The sequence below is a fragment of the Hemiscyllium ocellatum genome, chromosome 22, assembly GCF_020745735.1.
Source record: "Hemiscyllium ocellatum isolate sHemOce1 chromosome 22, sHemOce1.pat.X.cur, whole genome shotgun sequence".
Taxonomy (NCBI): domain Eukaryota; kingdom Metazoa; phylum Chordata; class Chondrichthyes; order Orectolobiformes; family Hemiscylliidae; genus Hemiscyllium; species Hemiscyllium ocellatum.
Genome location: NC_083422.1, coordinates 48,754,981 through 48,763,482, shown reverse-complemented (window position 1 = coordinate 48,763,482; position 8,502 = coordinate 48,754,981).

The following is an 8,502-nucleotide window of genomic DNA, read 5'->3' as shown; positions in this document are numbered from 1 at the left end:
CAGCTTCTCTCTATAGCTCAAATCCTGCAACCCTGGCAACATCCTTGTAAATCTTTTCTGAACCCTTTCAAGTTTCACAACATCCCTCCAATAGAAAGGAGACCAGAATTGCATACAATATCCCAAAAGTGGCCTAACCAATGTCCTGTACAGCTTCAACATGACCTCCCAACTCCTGTACTCAATACTTTGACCAATAAAGGAAAGCATTTCAAATGCCTTCTTCACTATCCTATCTACCTGCGACTCCACTTTCAAGGAGCTATGAATCTGCACTCCAGTCTCTTTGTTCAGCAACACTCCCTAGGACCTTAGCATTAAGTGCATAGGTCCTGTTAAGATTTGCTTTCCCAAAATGCAGCACCGTGTATTTATCTAAATTAAACTCCTCCTGCCACTTCTCAGATCAGATCTTGGCCTATCTGATCAAGATCCCACTGTAATCTGAGGCAACTTTATTCGCTGTCCACTATACCTCCAATTTTGGTGTCATCTACAAACTTACTAACTATACCTCTTATCCTCACATCCAATTCATTTATATAAATGACGAAAAGTAGTGGACCCTCAGAATCCTTGTGGCACTCCAAATCTTCTCAAAAATCACTAAGAAATATTAGTATCATTGACAAACATGAGTGAATTCCCTTAAGATTGGAAAAGACTGCAGGGAAATGCCTGGGAACTACAGACTGATGAGCCTAATGTCTGCAGTGGATAAGTTGTTAGAGGGGATTCTGAGAGACAGGATCTACAGGCATTTGGAGAGGCAAGGACTCATTTGGGATGGTAAGCATGGCTTTGTACATGGGAAATCATTCCTCATGAATTTAATTAAGTTTTTAAAAGGGACGACCAAGAAGGTAGCGGGGTAGACATTGCCCACATGGAATTTAGCAAGGTACCGCACGGTAGGTTGTTGAGTAAGATTAAATCTCATGTGATCCAGGAAGAGCTAGCCAATTGGATACAAACTTGGTTTGAAGGTAGAAGACAGAGGGTGGTGGTACATGGTTATTTTTCAAACTGGAAGCCTGCGACCAGTGGTTTGCCACAGGGATCGGTGCTGAGTCCACTGTTATTTATCATTTATATTGATGATTTGGATGAGAATTTAGAAGGTAGGGTTATTAAGTTTGCAGATGACACCAAAATTGATGGTATAGTGGACAGTGAAGAAGGTTATCTGGGAATACGTTGAGATCTTGATCAACTGGACCAGTGAGCTGAGGAAAGGCAAATGAAGTTTAACTCAGATAAATGCAAGATGTTGCATTTTGGCAGATCAAACCAAGATAGGACTTACACAATCAATGGGGAGTCTTATAGAACAAAGAGATCAAGGGGTGCAGGTTCATAGTTCCTTAAAAGTGGAGTCACAGGAGATGGGGTAATAAAGAAGGCTTTCAACATGCTTGCTTTCATCAGTCAGACCACTGAGCATAGGAGTTGGGGCATCTTGTTGTAGCTGTACAAGACTTTGGTGAGGCCACGTTTGGATTACGGCATGTAGTTCTGTTACCTTACTACAGAAAGGAGATTATTAAACTGGAAAGAGTGCACAGCGGATTTACGAGGATTCTACCTGGACTGGAAGTTTGAGTTATAAGGAGAGGCTGGATAAGCTGGCACTTTTTCCCCTGGAGTGTAACAGACTGAGGCAGAGATAAGGTAGATAGTCAGCAGCTTTTTCCCATGGTAGGGGAGTCTAAAACTAGCAGGCATAGTTTTAAGGTGAAAAGGGAGAGATACAAGAGTAGGGAGGGGCAACTTTTTCACACAAAATGTGGAGAGTGTCTGGAATGGGCTGCCAGAGGTAGGTGTTGGAGGAAGGTACAACTTTGTCATTTAAGAAACATTTGGGCAGGTATATAGGTGGGATACGTATGGAGGGATATGGACCAAATGCAAGCAAATGGGATTAGATTAATTGTGAAAACTGGGTGGCATGGACAAGTTGGGCCAAAGAGTTCGTCTCCATGCTGTAAACCTCTATGACTATGACACATTGTAGTTTGAGGAGGCCTAAAACTCAGCTACAGACCCAAAACCAATTTCATAACAAGGAAATCTGGAAAAATGCTAAAGGAATCAAGATTAGGAGACCACAGTAACCATGGTTTATTTTGGTTGGTACTCAGCTCTTCTGCCAAGAGGAGCAGTTTTCCTTATCTACTTTTTTCAGACACGTCATGACTTTGAAAACCTCGACCAAATCTACTCTCAGCCTTCTCTCCTCCAAGAGAACATTCCCAATTTCTCCAATCTATCAACACAACCCATGTATGACAAGTCATTGAGCCGAAACTCTGTTTCATACCACAGATTATGTATTCTAATTTTTTGTACCTTTGCCATCCTCAGTGTTTCCTCCATCCATTTTTGAACATGGAGGAGTACCAATTCATCAGTATCGAAGCAGGTTTCCTTGCCCATGTTTAACCTTAAGCCATGAGACTTTGGATGTGGAGTCAATGTTGAGGACTCCCAGAGCAACTCTCTCCCAACTGTATACCACTGTGCTGCCACCTCTGCTAGGTCTGTCCTGCCAATGAGACAGGATATATCCAGGGATAGTGATGGTGGTGTCTGCGACATTGTTTGTAAGCAATGATACCGTGAATATGACTATGACAGGCTGTTGCTTGAGACAGCCCTCCCAATTTTAGCACTTGCTCTCAGATGTAAGTGAGGAGGACTTTGAAGGGTCAACAGGGCTGTTTCTGTCGTTTTCTTTTCCGGTGCCTATGTCGATGCCTGGTGATCCATCCACTTTCATTTTTTAGAGACATGGTAGCAATTGTGAATGAAGGAGCAGTGCTCCAAAAGCTAGTGCTTCCAAATAAACCTGTTGGACTATAACCTGGTGTTGTGTGATTTTTAACTTTGTACACCCCAGTCCAACACTGGCATCTCCAAATCAATTGTAGCAATTGGCACAAATAAATGGCTTAATAGGCCATTTCAGAGGGCAATTGATAGTCAACCACATTGCTGTGCGCCTGGAGTCACACACAGGCCAGGCCAGGGGACGTGGCACATTTCCTTCCCTGAAGGGTATTAGTGAACCAGATGAGTTTTTCTGACAATGGTAGCCATCTGTAGATTTTTACTTGCAGAATTTTTTTTAATGAATTCAAATTCCACCATCTGCCACAGCAGGATTCGAACCTGGGTCCCCAGAATATTATATATAGGTTTGTGAGTTAACAGTCTAGCAATAATACCACTAGGCCATCGCCTTCCCTCAGAGTTAGGACTTAGGCGCAGGTGTAGATCACTTAGTCCTTTGAATCTGCTTCACTACTGAAAAAGATCACGACTGATCTGGTTGTTCACTCAGCTCCACCTTTTTGTCTGTACCTCATAATATTTGACTTCCATGTTAATCAATCTAACTCTGCCTTTTATGTATTTAATAACCCAGCACTCAACAATTTTTGGGAAAGACAATTCCACAGATTAACAACTCTCTGAGAGAACAAAATTTCACCTTGACTCCACCTTAAACGGGATGCTGCCTGTTCTGAAACCGTGTCATCTAGTCACCCCACAAAAGAAAATATCTGCCTGGTAACCACCATATTCATGTTCCCTCAGGATCTGATACATTACAAGAAATGATTCATATGAATCTTCTCCATGCATTTATATATTTTTTTCAAATAAGGCAACCAAAACTGTAAGCAGTACTCCAGATGTGGTCTCACTAAGGCTCTGTACAGCTGCCGTAAAACTTTCATACTTATTTATTCCATTTGCCTTACAATAAATAACCACATTGTAATTGCCCTCCTAGTCACTTGCAGTATTGTACACTAATGTTTTAGTGCTTGATGTGTCAGGACACCCAGATTCCCTGGACCTCACATTCCTGCAATCTCTCATTTAAACAGTATATTGGGTTTCTATTCTTCCTGCTAACATGGACAAGTTTACATTTTACCATCTTATATTCCATCTGCCAATTTTGTGCCCAATCATATAACCTAACTATATAACTTTTCTGACTCTTTACATCTTTCTTGACAACTTACTTGTTGATCTTTGTGCCATTGGGAATTTTGGCTACAATACATTAATTCCCATGGGATTGGTAAGCACAGTGGGCTAAATAATTAGATGGGGCACAGAATAAAGTCAACAGTGTGGATTCTATCAGCTGTGATAGTTCACAGTGACCTGCCTCTTCACCTTACCCCACATTGTGGAAGGGTGACCTTGAAGCTATACATAACCAAATGTCTCTTTCTTGAACAGGGATGCAGACTTACTGTCCCTTGCAAACTATGACTCCTTACATTACATTTGGTCCACATGTTCAAGTCAAGGCTGAGATAGACAAATCTTTAATCAATAACAGAATTAAAGGTTATGGGTTCTAGGTCCACTGGCATAATCTCACAATATGGTATTGCACATTTAAGACAAAGGTGAATCTAGTCAACCAGGGTAGGCAGCGGTTGTTACTGCTGCCAGTTGGATATCCGGGTGACCGACAGCGGTATCTGCTGCCAGGTGGATATATCCAGGGATTCTGGTTTACCAGGGTTCTGGGCGACTGGATTAGGCGAATCCTGTCAACCAGGGTAGGCAGCGGTTGTTACTGCTGCCAGGTGGATATGTCCGGGTAACCGACAGCAGTATTTGCTGTTAGGTGGATATATCCGGGGTTCTGGGTGACTGGGTTAGGCGAACCCGGTCGACTAGGGTAGGTAGCGGTTGTTACTGCTGCCAGTTGGATATGTCCGGGTAACCGACAGCGGTATTTGCTGCCAGGTGGATATATCCAGGGTTCTGGGTGACTGGGTGACCCAGGGTAGGCAGCGGTTGTTACTGCTGCCAGTTGGATATATTCAGGTATTGCCATGGGACGGGGCGTGCTGATTTGACCAGGTAACTCTTGTGCACAGACCAAGGTAAGAAAATTGACCTTTAAGTATTGCCTCGGTGGTCGGGGACGTACGAGAAGTACGGGGAATTGGCAACATATGAAAAAAAAATTTAATTGGCAAGATTAATCTGACGAGTAAGGTGTCTACCTGATTCGACCACCCAGCCTTAGACCAGTTGTTAAGAGGAGAAATCCCCCACGCAAAGGTCAGGACCCTGAAGTGGGTGTGGAAGAAGGTGACACCGGACCTCAGTAAGGTTAATTAAACTACATAAAGAAACGGCCGAGTATTAAAATGGGAAATAAGAATAGTCATTTAACTGTAAAAGGGAACATGGAAGGGACGTCCGAGGACCACATCCCAACGGACAGTACTTTAGGAAAAATGTTAAGAGATTGGAAGTACAATCCTCGGACGCGAGGAAAGGATAAAAACAAACGATAAAATTTTGTTGTTTCGTCTGGACAAAGGAAAGCATTAAACCTCCAAGTGTTTTTTGCCTAAATATGGGTCAGATGAGGATTGGTTATGTCAAGAGTTAAATATATATGTAAATAAGAAACAAAGGTACTCCCGTAAAGAATCTGACTACGCCACCTGATGGATAGGGAGTCTGAAAACCTTTGTCTTGAATAAATCAGAGACAGAAGAAGGTGATGAGAAATCAAAGGTTTCCTGTTGGGATCCTTTGTCAAGTTTACCTCCCCCTTACGACAACGACAATAATGGTCCGTTGATGTCGTCGTTCCCACTCTCCTACAGCACCCCACCCCGTACAAGAAATGAAAAAGGTCTGGAGAAAAACTTCCCTTTAAGTCCAATTAAAACGAGATCAACAGTGAAAAGGAGGGAACAGGGGGACATAGGCGAGGCAGTGGCACAAATCTATCTTTTTAGAGAAGTACCCATCGGTAATGGCGAAATCGGATATGTTAACGCACCTCTGACTAGTAGTGAAGTTAGAACTTTTAAAAAAGAAATGAAAAGTTTGATTGAAGACCCCGTAGAATTGGCGGAACAGTTGGATCAATTTTTGGGGCCGAGTTTGTATACATGGAGTGAAATGATGAGCATTCTGAGGACACTATTTTCAGGACAAGAGAGGGATATGATTAGAAGAGCTGCTCTAAGGGAATGGGAAAAGAGATATCCGTGGATAAGGGAGTAATCCCAGCCAAAAACAAATTCCCCAATGTGGATCCCCGTTGGAAGGGCACAGATGAACACGACAGGGGAGAAATGAGAGACTTTCGAGAATTGGTCATTTTGGGTATTAAAGAAGCCGCACCCAGGTCTTAGAATTTTGTGAAAGCCTTTGAAATGAGACAGGAGAAAGATGAAACCCCGTCAGCATTCTTACAGAGACTAAAAGAGGCCACTAGAAAATATTCGGGATTGGATCCCGATGATCCGGTAGCTCAGGGACTTTTAATTTATCTCAAATTAATTTGTTGTCATTTATCTCAAGAGGGTTGGAATATAAAAGCACCGTTGTGCTACTGAGACTTTATAAAGCTCTGGTTAGGCCCCATTTGGAGTACTGTGTCTAGTTTTGGTCCCCACACCTCAGGAAGGACATACTGGCACTGGAACGTGTCCAGCGGAGATTCACACGGATGATCCCTGGAATGGTTGGTCTAACATATGAGGAACGGCTGAGGATCCTGGGATTGTATTCATTGGAGTTTAGAAGATTAAGGGGAGACTTAATAGAGACGTACAAGATAATACATGGCTTGGAAAGGGTGGACGCTAGGAAATTGTTTCCATTAGGTGAGGAGACTAGGACCCGTGGACACAGCCTTAAAATTAGAGGGGGTCAATTCAGAACAGAAATGCGGAGACATTTCTTCAGCCAGAGAGTGGTGGGCCTGTGGAATTCATTGCCGCAGAGTGCAGTGGAGGCCGGGACGCTAAATGTCTTCAAGGCAGAGATTGATAGATTCTTGTTGTCTCGAGCAATTAAGGGCTACGGGGAGAATGCAGGTAAGTGGAGTTGAAATGCCCATTAGCCATGATTGAATGGCGGAGTGGACTCGATGGGCCGAATGGCCTTACTTCCACTCCTATGTCTTATGGTCTTATAAAGGTCCAGTTTGTGACTAAATCATGGCCGGACATACTAAAGAAGTCAGAAAAATTAGATGGATGGAGTGAAAGACAGATGGAAGAATTGTTACATGAGGCATGGAAAGAGAAGACGAAAAACAAAAACAGAAGGCTAGAATAATGGTTGCAGCGGTTGAGGAAATTACAAGAGAAGATTAGAACCAGAAAACAACAGGGGAGGACAAGAGAGACAGACAGCAGATTGAAGAGAAAGAAGGCAATAGGCAGGATGTTATTACTGCAGAAAAGTAGGGCATTTTAAAAGGCAATGTCCAAAACTAGGATGACAAAGAGAGGCAGTTACATTGATGACTTCTGATGAAGGATAGGGGAGTCAGGGGTTCCTTCCTTCTGAAACCCATCGGGAACCCTTGATAAATTTAAAACTGGGACCTGAAGGAGAGGAGGCAGTAGTTTCGGTGGATACGGGAGTGGCACGGTCATCCCTAAGTTTTAGACCTGGCGGTGTAAGTTAACTAATAAGAGTCTCAGAGTTTCTGGAGTAAAAGGCGAAGGATTCTTAGTGCCCATTTTTGAGCCGACTCTAATAAGGGGAAATAACAAAGAAGGGACGGGACAACTATTATATACTCCTGAAGTTGGAAGCAATCTCTTGGGTAGGGATTTAATAATTTTGTTAAACTTGAAGATTGGAGTAGAGAATAGTTCAATAACTGTTAACAATAAATAAACTAACAGCTAGTGATGAAGAACAGATAAATCCTAACGTGTGGGTGAGAACCGGGAACACGGGTCATTTAAACGTTAATCCCATCGTAATTACACTATCACAAGAGAACAAAATAGTAAGGCTTACACAATATCCAGTTTCATTGGAGGGGCGCAAGGGTTTACAACTGGTAATAGACTCTCTAGTAAAAGAAGGGCTATTAGAACCATGCATGTCACCCTTTAATACCCCAATACTACCCGTTCGGAAACCAGATGGAACTTACCAACTGGTACAAGATCTCAGATTAGTGAACCAACTGGTCCGAACACAGCACCCACTGGCGCCCAATCCATACACCCTTTTTAGTAAGATACCGTGTAACCACTGCTGGTTTAGTGTAATAGATTTAAAAGATGCATTCTGGGCTTGTCCTTTAGCCCCAGAGAGTCGCATTTGAATGGGAGAACCCATACACTGGCAGAAAACAACAGTTCCGATGGACGGTACTTCCCCAGGGATTCACAGAATCAGCTAACTTATTCGGGCAAGTACTGGAACAAGTCCTAGAACAATATAAAATGCCCCAGGAGATGTCATTGTTGCAATATGTGGACGATCTACTTGTGTCAGGACAAAAGAGAAATGATGCAAGTTCGGCCACCAATGGATTGTTGAATTTCCTAGAGCAACAGGGTTTAAGAGTATCTAAGAATAAATTGCAATATGCAGAAAAAGAGGTGAAATACTTAGGACACCTTATTAGTGAGGGAACTAAATGCATTAACCCCGAAAGAATGCGAGGGATAGTAGAACTGCCTCTCCCGA